Source organism: Cryptomeria japonica, chromosome 10 (genome assembly GCF_030272615.1).
Source record: "Cryptomeria japonica chromosome 10, Sugi_1.0, whole genome shotgun sequence".
Taxonomy (NCBI): domain Eukaryota; kingdom Viridiplantae; phylum Streptophyta; class Pinopsida; order Cupressales; family Cupressaceae; genus Cryptomeria; species Cryptomeria japonica.
In genome coordinates this window covers 117,060,996-117,078,501 of record NC_081414.1, presented here as the reverse complement: position 1 = coordinate 117,078,501, position 17,506 = coordinate 117,060,996, and the positions used below count along the sequence as shown (strand labels likewise).

Sequence of the window (17,506 nt, the reverse complement as noted above, 5' to 3'; positions counted from 1 at the left end):
AATAATAAATAATAATTATTAATAATAATCTTCAAATACAAAAGAACAAAAATAAAAATAAAATAAAAATATAAAACTACGTTACCCGAGAACGCGTCCTCGGGCTAAAATCCCCCGTTCCCATACTAGGGACGTTTTGGGGACATGGGAACGGCCAGGGGACGTCCCCCCACTGTCCCCAAAATTGCAAAATCTGTGGGAAACGTCCCGGAAAGTCAGGGATGGCAGTGATTTTCAAAGGGGACGTCCCCCTGTCCCCAATATGTTTGGGGATGTCTATGATGTCCCCTAACCGTCTCGGGGATGGCCAGCTGTCTCCCTTTTCCTAGCACATTTAAAAAAAGAGAGACTGAAATGCTCAAAATAAACATTTTTTAATTTTATTGTAGGTTTGTAAAACTGGATTTTCACTAATATGACTAGTAAACATGTCTGATACACTTCCAAAAGCACTTAGAAATAATGAGCAGCAGCCTGGTAATAAATTTCACAAACACTTAAAACTCGGTAGTGCGTAAACAAGTGGTTGCAGGTCTGCAATATTGGAGTTTTCACTGATATGAAAGGTGAACAGGTTTGAATCATAGCCAAAAGCACTCAGAAATAGGAATAACAGCTTGGTAATGAATTTTACAAACACCCAAAACTTTGTAGTGCATAAAGAAGCGGATGTAGGTCATAATAGTAATGGAAGACTATCAAAATATCCTCCAACCAGAAAGAAACAATGAACTACATGCAAACAAGTGCTGGCATATTGACAGTGAATTCTCAATTATGAATGCATATTGAGTATCGATAATGAAATCTGAATTATGAATGCATATTGAGTATTGACAGTGAATTCTAAACACAAATGTGGTATGTTAAGGTTCTATAATGTACATATACCTGCTTTATCCATGTTTTCATATGAATATAATGTATATATACATGCTTTATCTATTTTTCATATAAACATTTAAAATTTCCCAATATATTTCAAATTTTCCCTCTATTTTATATAACAGTCCCCTTTGCAGTCCCCCCGCTGCCCCCAAAATTGTCAAAAAAATTTGGCGTCCCGGAAACTCATCCCGCTGTCCCCTGCTGTCCCCGCCCCGGAAACTCGGGGTAACAGAGATATAAAATAATATAATTAAATATAATTAAAATTTATTAAGTTAATGAATGGTCAAAAGACATGGAAGGAAAAGTTGTGACTCCCTCAAACATGGGATATAAAAGGGAGAAGAGAACCTCATTTGAGAAGGGGATAATTTGGGAATCAGAAGTGCAGATCTGATTTCAAAGGGCAGATATAATGAAGAGTTGCACTCTTTCAAAGTGTGCTAATGGTGGAAAGGGCTTGTCTCTTGCCAAAGTGCATACATGATGAAGAGGTGTGACCTCTCCCTCACATTGAGAGATATAAAGGAAATGAATCAAAAGCATCCAGTGACATCTCCATGCATCAGATCAGAACATGACTGTTATTAAGTTACAGGCAGTAAGATCTTTGTTCTTGGTGTTATGCATGGGGATGAGATGAATATGTATGCTTAATATATGAAGCCTGATAATGTTCTTATGCAGAATTTGATAGTAATATTAATATAGACTGCAATATGTATGACAGTTTAATAATGCCTTTCTATCAGTAACTGTTCATATGACGTTTAAGTAAATTATATGATGTAGTTTGTAATACCTTTCGATCTCACCATCCAATTATGGAGGGAGAATACAAGGAAGCAAGAGCACTAGACTCCAACAGGTACGCCAACCCCGAGTGTGGGCCAAGAGGCCAAGTTGATGAGGTCCTTGGTGCTCTTGGGCTTGTTGGGGAGGGATAGACTCAAGGCACCTTGGGTGATTCTCCTTGAGCTCCATAATGGGAACTGGTGTAGGGAGAGAAAGGGTTGTTGAATCCTTCATATAACTATGCAATGTATAAGAATGCTGAATATATAGTCTATCAAGGCATAATGGAAATGCTGACTAATCTGTTGTGCAGGGTCCAAACCATGCTTAGTTGATAATAGTGTCCCTCTATTGTAATCGCTATGCACTAAAATTGTGATTCAAGGTCAGAATATAAGAGGGTCCCATTAGGGGACATTACAGCTAAATAGTCAATACCTAACAACCTAGCTAGGTAAGAAGTGATGATATACCTTGAATAGATGAAAAGAGAAGCTAGTTCAGGTCTGAAATGCACTGGAAAATGCTGCTATAGGTCTGGAATAGCAAGATAATCACTGTGATACGTTAAGGCATAACTGTGATATTAAAATCAGAATTGTTGGAGTCTGCTATAGGTCTGGAATAGCAAGATAATCACTGTGATATGTTAAGGCATACCTGTGATATTAAAATCGGAATTGTTGGAGTCTGGAACAAGATAAACCCTTGTTGGTATGAATCGTATGATAGGTACAATAGCTAGGAAAAGGCAGAAAACTTCATATGTGATGACTTCTCCACCAAAATGAGGTATAATCCCTTCACTTCTGAGCAAGAAGGTGGCTCCAAATCAAGCAAATTGAGACCCGAAAGTTAGGTGCTCCATCCCATCATTTCCAATGCCCCTTTCAGCATGGTATGACCCAGTGTCATAACCCCTCTTTGGACTTTGGATTATTGTGGTTAAATAAATACGATAATTAAAACATTTATTAATTAACATTTAATAATATTGGAAAATCGTCTCATTTATGAGACTTCACGATTTTCCTCTAAAGTGAGAGGGTTGTCATAACCCCACATCCTGATGATGTAATTAATAATAGATTTTGTGATTCTTCATCATAATAATAAATTATCATTTATTATGTAATTAATTATTGATGTTAATAGTAATATTAATCATTCATTAATATAAAAATAATATTAATCATATCAATATTAAATATTATTTTAATACAATATCATACCCAAGAATGTCCAAGATTATTAAATGAATAACGGATTAGGGTATTAGAAGCAGTGTGATAATATGACAAGGTGGAAGTGGACAATAATCAAGGAACAAATGTGAAGGACACCTAAAAGTGGGTGGAGTATTCATAGGAGTTAATTATGTAGTGCAAAGTTTAGAGGAAATCCGTATTATCGAAGAGACCCAGTTTGATGTTCTACAAGATATTAATATTTAGCAAGTCGATTGGCTATAGAGGAAAGCCATATTTCCGAAGACAAGTGTGTTCTATTACAGATTTTAGTAAGCCTATAGTATTATTTGATGCCAATATAACTATTAGGAATAGACATTGAGGAATCAATATTAAGTAATTGAGGAGCCGAACATATTCGGATGATGAGATAAATGTGCCACTTTAGTAAGACCGATCAGCAAAGATTATGACTTGCGATTTACCTACTCTCCTTATCATAGTTTAAAGAGGAACCGATTGAGGATTAATAAATCTGAAGTCCATAATTATTACCGGTTAAACTCTTAACCATTAATCATTGGTTAATGAAGAGCCACGATTAGACAAATAATTAAGAGGCCTGATTAATGAAAGGATATGACTGTTCCAAATTAAGAGATGCACCCGATCAGCATTACACGATATTTAATGGAGGTTAACAGATTTGCAAGGGATAGGAATGGAGGGGATCAGAACAGAACTGTTATTTAGTTATAGGCAGTAGCATCTTTGTTCTTTGTGGTATGCACGGGAATGTGCTTAATATATATATTCATAATATATGGAGCCCGATATCATCATTATGTAGAATTTAATAAACTTAATAATAATAATATAGTTTTAATAATAATAATAAAGCTGTAATTATAATTATTATATAGTGTTAATGATATTAGGTGGCAATATAACTCAGAAATTATTCTTTTAGACTGATCTTCAGCAGACTTATAAAGGAAATTCCCAGATAGGCAAATTACATAATATTAGCATAAGAGTGAAATATATGTAAAGCCAATGTATAAGAACATAAGAATGGCAGACCAGATCTGTCTGCCACATTACTGTATTTACTTATTTATATATATATCTATATAATTAGAATCATCAATGAGGGATAACATAAAGATGGATAATAATAAATATTAATATAATAATTATAGTTAATATTAATATAATAAAAAGTAATTATTAATTAGTAAATTAATAAATATTTATTAAATCACCAAAACAAAGTATTTATTAATTAATTGATAACAATAAGTATTTATTAATTAAAAATTAATAAATGCGTAAATGATTTATAAATAAAAAATAGGATTAATTATTTAGTATGGTAAGATAGCTAGTACTTGATAGACTAAAGAAAAGGTAGAACATCCTAGGTTGGATTCATGTTAAGATAGTTTTGTCTATTAATCGATTTAGTTAAGTTATAAATATATTGGAAATCGATTAATTACGGTTAAAACTGTCCTGAACCAAGTAGGGGACATTACACCCAGCGTGAGCAAATGCAGGACCATCTTAGTGAACACCAAGTTTCCTCAACAGAGAACGATCTTCAAGGAAGAATGTTTGACATCCAATATATCAAAGATGAGAAATTAAATGCTTAGAAATCATATCCATAACAAACAACCCACATAGAGGTGTACGATTTGTACTAGGAATGGTACAAGATAAATGAGCATATGTTCGACCATCTTAGTGAACACCAAGTTTCCTCAACATAGAACAATCTGCAAGGAAGAATGTTTGGCATCCAATATATCAAAGATGAGAAACTAAATTCTCAGAAATCATATCCATACCGAACAACCCACGTATGACTTGTACTAGGAATGGTACAATAGAAATGAAACCCTTTGCTATTCACTTCAAACATTTTTCAATAAAAAGCTCTGCAAACTGAAATCCAACACATCCAAAATCTGCAACTAGAACACAACAAAAATCCCCATCTTTGCAAATTGAAGTCTGAAATGTCAATTTGAAGCACAATGTTGGCCTCTCTTTGAAACCACACCAATCTAGCGGGGGTTTTTAAACCTGAAACTATAAATCTTGAAGTAGAGATTGCTGTCCACTATGTCTCTCTTGAATTCTTGTTCTTGCAAGTACTTGTCCAATCTAGAGTACCAAGCTCTAGGTGCTTGTTTTAATCCATAAAAAGCCTTCTTAAGATTGCATACATAATCTTTGTTTTTTGACAGATTGAATCCTTCTGCTGTTCAATATAAGCTTCTTCTTCTAGACGTCCATTCAAAAATGCCAATTTAACATCTATTTAGTACACTGTGAAGTTCTTGTAGAAAGCATATGCTAGAAACATCCTTTTAGACGTGCAACTGGGGCAAATGTTTCTTCAAAATCAGCTCCTTCCACTTGTGCATATCCTTTGCATACCAATCTTGCTTTATTTTTCACCACTTGACCATCTTCATTCAATTTATTTTTGAACACCCATTTGGTGCCTATCACATTCTTGTCCTTGGGTCTTGGGACAAGTTCCCAAGTTTCATTTTTCTTTATTTGGTTTAATTCTTCTTCCATGGCTCTTACCCAATGTGTGCCCTGGCTGGCTTCCTTAAAATCTTTTGGTTCAATCATGGAGGGTAAAGCCATGTGATTAGGTGTGGTTACCAATCTTCTTGTTTGGATCTCTGTATCCATGTCACCAATAACTAGTTCTTCTGGATGATTTCTTTGGACAAACTTTTAAGGTGTTTTAGGTGCCTTAGGTGGTGTAGAAGTCTTCTCATTCTCATCGTCCTTTTCTTGTTCCTCTTAGATTTCTTCCTCGTCATGATCAATTTCTTGAGCATTTTCTTTATAGTGAAGTGTTGTGACGTTTTCACTCATTGCCTCATTGCAAATGGGGACCCCCACTTTTTGCTTAGTTTAGGTGTCTTAGTTAGGTTATCATGGCTTGGTAGCAGTTCTTGGGCGTTGTTAACCTTGGCTAGTGGGTAAAGTTGTCAAAATTGCTAACGATTGCTATGTTGTCATTTTGTCAAGTGTTGTTGATGTTGCTAGGTCGTTGTGATTGTTGATATTGTTTGAGTGTAGGGTGTCATTAGGCTAGGGTGTCATTGGACCAAGGAGGTAAAAATCATCAAAATTTGGCTAAGTAAAATTAAACCCCCTCTTGGCACGTACAAATCTATGCAAAATCAAGGGGGGTAAGCTTTGTATTGGTCTCTCCTTACCTCATATTATCTTTTGAGAAGTCTATTGGGCATTGAGCAAAGGGATGCAAGTTAACTTACTAGGTGTGTCCATCAAGTTGTGAAAACCACCTATTTAAATGCTCCCAAGCCTAAATATGATGAAGTGTTTGATTAAGGGGGCAAATTCGTATATGAGTTTGTGCAAGAAATCCTTCCAAGTCCCGCCATAGCTTTGAGCAACCCAAGTTGCTAAGTGCGCTCAAGGTCCTTATGCAAGCACCACCTCAAAATCCACCACACCTAGTTTGTGCACTTGACCCCTCTAATCCCACCATTAACCCTTCATAAGACCTCCTTGTGCAATCATGAAGGCAATTTGTGCAAAGATACCCCTTGTATGCCCTCTAGGCTTGAGGAGAAGTCAAATGAAAATGTGACTAAGGGAGGAAGTAACCCCCCTAGAACATGTATGAATCTATGCCCACTAAGGTTTCAAACCCACCAATGATTTGTGAGGAAAAATTCACATAAGGGCATGATATGTTGATAAAATTGTTGATGTCCCCCTTCAATCCGCCAAAGTAATCCTTGAAATTTTGTTAGGAAAATGTTGATCAGATCTGAAACACAAGAAACTTGCACCTAAGCTAGGAAATCTGACCTGCAAATCTCGAATTCAGACATATAATCCTAAGCTCAAACTTATGTTTGAAATCAGACCTTCCCTTTGAATCCGCTCTGCTGACCTCCCTTTGACATGTGCTTTAAGGTAAATCCTGTGCATCTCCACTTGCATTTTGTGCTCACATCAAAGATTCCAAAGTCTGCTTGCAAGCAAGGGTCAAATTTGCGCCCCAAGGAGGAGGTGAAAGAGAGTTTTGAGGTCTGATTTGTCTTGTATTAGCCTTCTTTTCAGTCAAAAGTATATGATGTTAAATCTCTTGTCTTTCAGGCTTTATGGAGTACTTGAACATAGCAAATTGAATTTGAAGGCAATGAGGATATCTTCACTGTGTGAAAGGATGATCAAGGCAAGGACTTAGGTGGCACTTTGAGGATGCAATCATTACATGGTGATGGCTCTATAAGTCACATCATCAAGGAGATCAGCGTCAAGATCGGGGTCTTCAAAGCATTATACATCATTACAAAGGATTCAAACCATTACAACCTCAAGTATGCAATTGACACTTGAAAACATTTCAAGAAGTTTAAGGCATGGAAGTAAGCAATCAAGGAAGGAACACCTCAAAAATAGCAAGTGTGAGGATCAACATAAGGAAGGTATTTCACAACAATCTTGAATTACCTTTAGAAATCCAAGAATAGGGGTCAGTGTAGGGTGATGAGCCCGGTTATGAGTTACTCTACATTAATGCAAGATCATGAGGAATTCAAGTTTGAACAAAGATTGGTGCAAGGCATTACTACATAAGCACAAGGTTCCTAAGCAAATGGATGATCTTGCACATGATAATCATGTGTAGGCATCAAGGGGTTTTACATCAAGCAATCATCAACATGAAGTGCAACCCAAGATAATCTTGTTAAGTTAGAAGATGGAAGAGTGCAATTGTGATCAAGCAGTTAGTTTTAGAAGAGTTAAGCAAAGTTAGATGCTTGATCAAGATGATACAATTTGGGAATATACCCCATCACATCACATCAAGCTTGGATAATGTTGAGTATCAAGAGATATTGCCCAAGGCACCAACGCTTCTTTGTGATGAGGTATCAAGTCTACATGGCGTGTACATTGAGGTGGCATCTAGTCATCATGAGGTCAATCAAGTTCATCCAAGTCAACATGTTTAGGTTCAATGTATCAAACTCATCTAGTGAAGGAGCAAGTGACACATGGCACTTTATCAAATATTGTTTCACATACCTAGCTTATTTTCTTATTGGTTAGAATTCAAAGACGGACATGTTTCCCAAGCATTGCGATTATTTCATTGGTCGAATGGAGCTTGTTGTAACAAACCCTAATTTGGGTTTCATTGTATGATCTCAGCCATTGATTCTAATTCGATCTGAGCCATTCAAATGTAATGAGTCCTCTATAAAAGGCCTAGCCTTCTCATTTGTAAAGGTTAATGGTTGTTAGTTATTAGTAGTAGTAGAGTAGGAGGAAAGGAGATTGTTGCCAAGACTTGTTGTAATAAACATACTTTTTTCATTGAATTGATGGTGGATCTTGTGTGCTATTTCAACTTGTTGCATGGTCTTGTCTTCTCATAGTGTAGATCTTAATTAGATGAATGGAAGATTTTACTCGTTGATGAATGGCAAAGCCGAATGTTCATACTACTCGGAGTTGTTGATTGCAAATTGCAATGTGTGGTTGAAGTGAACTTGATCAAAAGCTTAACTTCAATCACTATATGCTCATTGTTCGTAATGTTGGTGTGCATTGTTTTGAAAATCATTTGCTCATCCCTAGCAGATTGCACTATCTTTGTGTAGTTGTTCCTGCATGGCGAAGCAAAGCTTGGTTTGTTTGCATCGATTCAACAATGATTTCCTACATTCTTAGAAGTAGATTAGATTTTTTAAACCCTTATTCTCTTTTGTCTTTATTTTCCAAGTTGAGTTAGATTCCACGTTCCAACAACAGTTCAAGTAAAACGTAAGTCCCCATGTGATTCCAGCAAAATCACATCATATCACTGAGTCTATCCACAACAATTAAGTCACATAGTTTGCATTGTAAACCTTGGAGTCACCTCATTTGATCACGTTGTATAGCATGTGAGATTTCTTTCTTCAAGAGAGGATAGAATACCTTGGTAGTTTATTTAGTTTTTCAGGTGCATAAAAAATACATCAACATGAACATTTCTGCTTTCAATCACCTTATGCAGCCTATTATTGTAACATCTAAAGGCTTTGCTTCTCGATGAATAGCCAAGAAATATACCTTCATCGACTCTTATGTCAATCTTCCCCAAGTTCTCTTCATCCCTTCGTTTGTAGTACTTGCTACCAAATACTTTGAAGTACTTGACCGTGGCAGCCCTTCCTTTCCATATTTCATATGGAGTCTTATCATGAATGACTCTGATTTGTGCTCTATTTAAGATATATACTGTTGTATGCACTGTTTCTCTCCAAAATGAATCTGATAACTTAGATTCATTGAGCATGGTTCTTGACACTTGTACGTTTATGTTAACTCCATTTTGTTGTGGTGTTCTAGCAGTTGAGTTTTGTCTCCTAATTCTATGTTTCTCATCTGACATCTTAGCTTCATAAATTATTTTGTCATTGCTAGCAATTCAATGTTATTTAATTTAAGAATCCTAACCACTTTTTTGCTTGGTTGTTCATCTGCAATGGGCTTCATTTTTTCATAGAATAGTATGGTATGTGCACATGTTGGGATCATTGTGTTAGCAGTAGCATAGATGCAAGACTTGGCGAATTTTTTTGCCTGCTGATTAATTTGAGATAAAAATCACGAGAAAAACTTGCTTGTGAGCTTTTCACAAAAACTTGGTGAGTCTGTGGCAAAAAATCGGCTGCACCAATAAAAAAGGCCTAGATGCGTAAAAAAATTCTAATTTTTTTGGGGGGCAATAGCCTCCGAACCCCCACTTCCAGTCCGCGAGGGAAATGTTCCCTCACACTCCCTCAATTGTTGGGTTTGTTTCACATGTAACACCCTTGTGCTGCTTGCCATTGCTGCTCCTTAAACCCATTGGGGTCTTGTTGATGTGTTTTTTATACACCTCAAACATAGAATAAAATACCAAGGTATCTTATCCTCTCTTGAACAAAGTCTCGTAAATGCTATGCTTTGTGATCAAATGAGACAATTCCAAGGTTCCGAAATGTCAGGTCTTGATGTGTGGATAAGCTCAATGGTTTGATATGATAATGTTGGAATCCCAAGGGGACTTCATTGCATATGAATGCTTGAATGTTTGAACGCTACTGGAACTTGGGACTAACTCATCTAACAAAGAAAGAACAAAGTGAAAGGGTTTAGAGAGTCTAATCTGATCCTAGGAATAGGATGTAGTGAATGACTTGGTGAAACTCTACTAGACTTCGCTTTGGCATCAATGAACAACTCCACAAAGCTAGTGCGATCTTCTAAGGTAAATATATGATGTTCAAATTACCACCAACAACATAGGCACCATCAAGGCACTGCATATCAATCTGTGAATAGAAATTGAAGTTAAGCTTGAATAAGGATTCCGGTTGACCACGTGTTGATGTGTACTTTATGCACAAAACATTTCAGAATAAAATACCAAGGTAATTTACCCTCTCTTGAACAAAATCACCTCAGATGCTAAGAATGAGATCAACTAAAATGATTCCAAGGTTTCTACATGTCAGGTCTTGACGAGTGGGTAACTCAATGGTCGATGTGAATTGCTGTGTTTCACTTGGGGACTTACGCAAATGTTTGGATTATCATGAATGATGCGGAATAGGTGTGATGACAACTTAAGATTTATCAATATGGCTCTGGATTTACTTCTTACTAAAAAATGAGCAAAAGGAATAGGGTTCAGGAAATCTATTCTAAGCCTAGGAATGTAGGAAATGATGAATGGATCTACTGGAATCAAACTAGGCAACGTCTCACAATCAGGTATTGACACAAGCTTAGTGCAATTGTCTAAGGTATACTTAAAGATTTTCAGGCTATCACCATCAAACGTTGACACCATCCAAGTTGATGCTTGTCAAGGGCCGTGTAATAGTTGAAGTTAAGCTTACTTAAATTTCCAGTTGACCACACAAGGCGCACTTACCAGTGGCAAGAGGCTAGTGGTATGGATTAAGGATTCTACACAAATGAATTCAACAAATCTTTCACTCAATCTAACATACATGAAAATAAATTCTAATCTAAATTCTAATCTAACTTGGAGGAATTGAGAACCATGAATGCAAATACAACACTTGAAGAGCAAAATCACCAACAATTGAACAATGATTAGGATTCAAACAGCTGTAGCATATACCAACAGTTCTGCAAAAACTCTCTCTTGCAAATGAGAGACAAGGAGGCATATATAGAGTCTCTTACAAAATGGATGGCCCAGATTGATCTAAGATCAACGGTCAAGATCATGCCAACAAAACCCTAGAATTGCTCTAATTAGGCTTACTTAAAAAATGGCGCCACCTACATATGGCCCAATGAAAAGATACCTAGTCATCAAAAAGGGAATCTTCTAGAAGATTCCTCCTTGCATCTCTCTCTCTCCTAGCATACTCCAAGAATCTAGCCAATACCGAATCTAACTCCTCCATGGAAATGCTAGGCAAGGTATCGTAAATCAGTCACGTCCAGCGAGTCCGAGCAAGCATTCAAAGTGTTCTCCCATTCTGGCATGAGCTTCTGCGAACCATGAACATGAATCAACAAAGAGACCAAGTCATCTATCTGACTCTTCTTCAAAGAGTCCAACTGGCAAAAATACATAAATTTCATCTTGTCTCTTAATTCGGCTAAATGTAAACCACTAGCATCACTAACATCAACACCCAATAATTCCTCAATCGAGGCAAGGATCCTCATTTGAATGTCTAGAATTAATCCTTCCAACTCCATACAACTTGACTGGGCATTCTCATAAGTTGATTTCTTCACGGCTAATGCACAATACCAGCCATGGAAATCATATTTGTCTCCACTGTGCGCAATGTTCTCGCTGACCAAGGTGGAATTAGGAATCTTCTTCAAACCCTGGAGGCGTGGAATAGTCTTGTCTTGGATAGGCCGAAATTCTTCCCAAACTCCCTCCAAATACTGGATTCTGAATACGAGCCTTGTTGTCCTATCATATGCATGGACAAACTGAGTAAGGAAATCATCTGCCTGCTTTCTTGTGCTTTCAATCCATTTTTCCACCTCCGAGTGTGTACTTCTCACTACCTCACAGTGTGAATGTATTCCATGGTCAACTGCAATAGGGGAAATAAGGGTGGAATTTACACGCCTAGTCCCTGCAATATATTCTTTGAGTCTAATATTTTCTTCTTTGTACCTTTCTTTCTCGGCAACCTCTTTGTCTAACCTCGCATCGATTGCCTGGAGGTTCTCACCAATCTCATGAAATTCCTGTTTTTTGGATGTACGACCAAGGGCGACTGAAGTGATCTGGAAATCCATAGGAGTAGCAATGTCCGCTGTCACGCCTGCAATAGGAATAGCAATTTGCGAAATCCGCATTCCTGTCTCATCTCTAGCTATGTGCGACAAAATCTCCGCTCTCTTGGGCTCCTTCTCCTTAGCACTCCTAGCTAGGTAGTCATCAATATCATCAATAGGCTGTACCTCTATCATTTGTTTACTTTTCTCCATACTTCTCATCAGCCATTCAGGAATAGCGGCCATCTCCATACCATCATCGAGACATATTTCTCGATCAAGTCCTCTCAATGCCGAGATAACATCCTCATTATCATCAGGATTATCCCTAGTCCAATCATATACCTCATTTCCCAAACTAACTTCCAATAGGACAGTAGGGGATCCCGGCTGATCATCATTCTCATTAGGAGGTGCAGATGTCGTTGTGGCATGAAATTCCTGAGTATTCTCTAGTAGTATCACTGTGTTAGAACATTACTGAGTCTCCTTGTTCTGTTCTGTTACTTCAATCACTTCGATTGATGAGACACTGGGAGGGGGTGAAGGAATGGTAGGCGGAATGATAGTCTTCTGTTTCTTCTTCACCTCCTCAATCTTCTTCCCTCTGGCCTTGACTTCTCCTGGCGTGTTCTTCCTTCTTTTCGGAGCTTGACTCTCTTCGTCTGCATGAATCCTGACATCACTGACAGTCCTCTGATCATCCTTGGAAGTAGACTCTTCCGGTTTCATCCTTTCATAAGTAAAGGGAACACCCATGTCAACTAACTTATTCATCTGTATATCCACCCATAGGTGGGAGAAATTCAAGACCTCTCTCATCAATATATTTAGGTCAATCTCTTCTGACTCTGACCAATTTGGCAATAGGATTGCCTTCTTCATTTCATTCTCATACTGTGGATGTGTATGATCTCTATCATCTAATACCTGATCATGAATGAGGAAAAGTCCACACTTCCTCATGAAATCCATTGACATTTTGGACCACATTCTTCTCTTCACTGCTTGCTCGTCCATCAGGTTAGCCCAATAATCTTCTATGTCAATTTTGTGAGGGAACTTCTCTCCCCCTATCCTTCCGACCTTCTTGACTGGATCGAATCTTTCTCTTTTCTTGTATGTAGCAAATCGATAGGATGCAAGGTCCTCACTCGCAGTGCTGGCGGCTATAGCGGACTGGCAAACCTCGGACGTCTTCCCAACTGAAATAGGGAATGCCATACCTGTCCTGTGCTTCTCCCTCTGAATAACATCGAACTCTAGAAGTTGTCTCACCACTTCCAACAATATCATTCTGTCGGTTGCATACCTAGGAAGCCTGTAGGGTTCGGATTGAAACCCATGAATCCTGAGGTATGTGAAAGTGGGAAACAGTATATACCATGCTCCATATTTTTCTATTATCTCTGTTGCCTCCTTGGATAATCTTCTGTGGATTCCGCCTTGCAGCATCCGTGTGATGTACATAGTGAATGCATCATTCACTCTCTTATAGTCTTCAGTTCTATACATGCTGTGCTGGGGGTAGCATTCATGACTCTTGAACTGTGCTTGCCCATTCCCTACTTCACCTTTGCATATTAATCCTCTGTATGAAACAAATCGTGCAAGTAGGTATACTAGGTAAGAAGTCATGGCGAATGACTTGGACCGCTCTACATTCCTCAGCTGAAAATCCAGGTTGTCACTTATAATCTTGGACCAATTTACTAGTGTTCCTCTAAGACAATCCTGGATGAAGTAGAACATCCATCCATTGAATATTGCTCCGTGCGACATCCCCATCACTCTGTTGAGTAGGAATATCAAATCACTATATTCCTCCTTAAAGTCTATGCACATGAGTGTCTTGGGAGCCTTGGAATGATGAGACCTAGGCTCAATCATCCACTCTTTCTTAATTAAATTCTTGCATACACCCATCTTCTTCGTGTATCTTTCTGCATAATCCTCCTTGGTCACATCCTTCATGTCTGTTCTGCGTGGAATTCCGAACACCTCTGCAATAGCATACTCAACAAGGTAGGCGATGACAACGCCCTTAGGACTCTTGATCATTCTTGTTAGCGAATCGTAACATCGTGCACACTCCAGGATAAGCTCACTGCATTGTATGGATTGTGGAAATCCAACGGCATGGAAAATGCCACTCTTCATAATATTTGCATATGCTGGGGAAGGAACCTGATCTCTGACTCCAAACATCCGCCGTTGCATCTGGTCGAAATCTAGGAAATGCATGTTTGTATCAATGATCTCCTTCCATCTCGATGAAATCGTAAGTTCTGGATAAAATCCAGTCTCCAACATCCTCAATAGTTCTTTCCTTTCCTTATATCCCGACTTTGACATTGTACCTGTACGAAGCTCGAAGTTAGACTTAGGAAAATAAATAATGCTTTTAATAAAATTCCTGACTTTCTAAAGATTTTAGCTAATTAGAGCATGGAGTCAGGAAAATAATCCATACACTTGGTAAATTTTAGCAATTGAGTTCAAAGTGTGACAACACTAAGGCATGGAAGCCTTCCATAAAATTCATTGATACCTCTTTATGCTTAGAAAATATGCAAGCTAAAATGCAAAGGAGTATACTGGACTAATGATGGTGACTAAGGAAAGGTGTGAAAGGTTGTGTTTTCACACAATGTATGTTTGAAGCAAAGAAACGAGACTCGGACTCGGACTCGGCTCGGACTCGGACTCTGGACTCGGAGTCAGACTCGACTTCAGACTCGGCTGGACTCGGGAAAGTGAAAAACTCAAGAAATTTAGAGATTTTAAAGATTTAAAACTTGTTTCAGGCACCCTTTATTGAATACACCTTAAACACACAATAACATCATCAAACTTGACTCATTTGATTACATACACAAGTATACATCAATCACATAAGCATAAATGCAAATTGTAGCTGAAGGAAATAACAAACATAGATATATAAATATTGCCTTGGATGATTCGACAACTATAGCCGCTCCCCGTGACACCATGCCATGCTCACCAACATCAGGAACATCCGTGTCACTATCTGCCTCTGAATCTCCTATCTGTGCTCGTGCTCTTCTCTCCTCCTCTGCCATGGCTATAGTCTTAGGCTCTATATCTACCTGGTCGATCCAATCAGTGTCAGACTCGGAGGTTAAATTTTCCCTACTTCTATCAACACAATTTCCCCCCATATTTTTCGACAGGGGTTTGGGGGCAGTGCCCCCAAAGTGAGGTCAAGGGGCATCGTGTTGTGACCTTTTTCACACATTGCCCCATTGCAAATGGGGACCCTCTCTCTTGTCCTGCTTTCTAGGGTTTTGTTAGTATCCTATGACCTTCCGCTTCGGTTTTTCCAAGCCTTGCTCAGTATTGAACAGTTCAAGTCCTAAGGATTGAAAGTTAGTTTGTGCAAATCATGAGATCCCAGAATACCAACACCGTCAGAGTGCTTAGAAAGTTTTCCCTATTTTTTAGGGATGCCTGCTTTTTGCTTTTTCAGGATGGGAATCTAGGGTTTGCCCGTACACCACTGACCAGCTTCGACCGGGACCAAAATTTCCAAGTTTCGACCTAAAAAGCCAGTTCCCTACATTTTAGGAATTGTATTGCTTCAAATGGTTTGTCTAAATATAGATTTCAAATTTCAAGTTAATCTGGTTAAATTTGGTTAAAATGTGAAATTTTGAAATATTCTAAATTTTTCTCTAAGTTTGGCTAATGGAAGGTATTGAGTGTTATGGCAGGTGTTCATCAAAGTCCGCCATGTTGGGGGAGAGGATCAAGCTGTTCTTGTCAAAAGTCCGCCATGCCATGAAGAGGGAAGCACCAAAAGTCCGCCATATTTGAAAAGATGATCAAGGACCTCCATGAGGCTATGTTCAAAAGTCCGCCATGTAGAGGTCAAGCTAGAAGTCCGCTCTTGATGAAGAGTCATCAAAGTCCGCCATGCCTTAATAGCCCTTGGTGTTAGAGGTGTCCTTGAAAGTCCGCCTTAACCAGCAACAGGGTGGAGTCATCAAAGTCCGCCCAAGGCTATGTTCAAAAGTCCACCCAAGGGAGAGTCTCCAAAAGTCCGCCCATGTTGGAGACCCTCTAAAACTCCGCCCTAGGCCTTCAAATGTTGAAGAGGTGTCTTAGAAGTCCGCCATAAAGAGGTTGACCAAGAGTCCGCCATAGGTTAAGAAACTAAGAAGAGGGAGCTCAAAACTCCGCCCTCCTTGGTGCCACCTCTAAACTCCGCCCTATGACTTAAGGAGTGAGGAAAGAAGATATGGGACCCTAAACTCCGGCCTATCCATGAGACCCTCCAAAGTCCGCCATGAGGAGATGCCATAAAAGTTCACTCTAGGAGAAGGTAGTTCAAACTCCGCCTTGGTGGAAGTAACACCAAAGTCTGCCCTATCCAAGGAGATGGTAGAAGGCTTCTAAAAGTCCGCCATGCTGGTTGAAGACCAGCAAAAGTCCGCCATGTTGAGGAAGATAAAACTCCGTCCTAGGCCTTCAAAGGTTGTAAAAGATGTCTTAAAACTCCGCCATGCAAAGGAAGAGCATCAAAGAAGATCTTCAAAACTCCGCTCTAGGCCATGTGAAGGCCTTCTCAAACTCCGCCATGCCTTGGAGAGGTAAGGAAAGTCCGCCCAAGTTTGGGGAAGATGAAGGTAAGCCTCCAAACTCCGCCATGCCTTGGAGAGGTAAGAAAAGTCTGCCCAAGTTTGAAGGTAAGCCTCTAAAAGTCTGCCTACACATGAAAGTCAAACAAAATCAATAAGAATGCAAGTGATGTCATGAAAATCCTCCAAGATTTCGAACTTAGAGACCAAAATAGAAAGTTCTTTGGAAGAGGATATTTGAAGAGTGATAAGGATTTCAAACTTAAATCCAAAATGGAAAGTTTTTAAAAGAGAATATTGGAAGATTAATAGATATTTCAAACTTGTAACCAAACTGGAAACTTTTGGAAGATATTTTCTTCAAACTTGGAAACACGACAACATTTTCCTAAAGAGTGAAGTTAGAATTGGAAGTATGAGTTGGAAGATTTTAAGTGTTTCTAATTGAGAATTTAACTTTATTTACAAATACTTTGTTGTAAACCTCATTTCTACACCAAGAAGTTCGAAATTACTAAGGAGAGCTTAGTAAAGTATTTTCAGTTTGAAGATCATCTAGAGAAAGTTTTGGATAGTGCTGGAAGTTGGATAAACTTTTTTTTTGACAAAAGTTTCACAGATTTTTTTGAGAAAGACAACCAGCATAAGGAAGAGTTATTGAATCGTTCTTGAATTTCCTGAGTGTTCTTGATAAAATTC

General features: G+C 38.4%; 1 protein-coding gene across 6 annotated transcripts in view; it reads left to right on the top strand.

Annotated features, from left to right (window-relative positions):
• The window catches only part of LOC131072609 (uncharacterized hydrolase YNR064C), a 151,617-nt gene that overhangs the window by 29,427 nt on the left and 104,684 nt on the right, over positions 1–17,506 (top strand). The gene's annotated exons all lie outside the window — the stretch shown is intronic.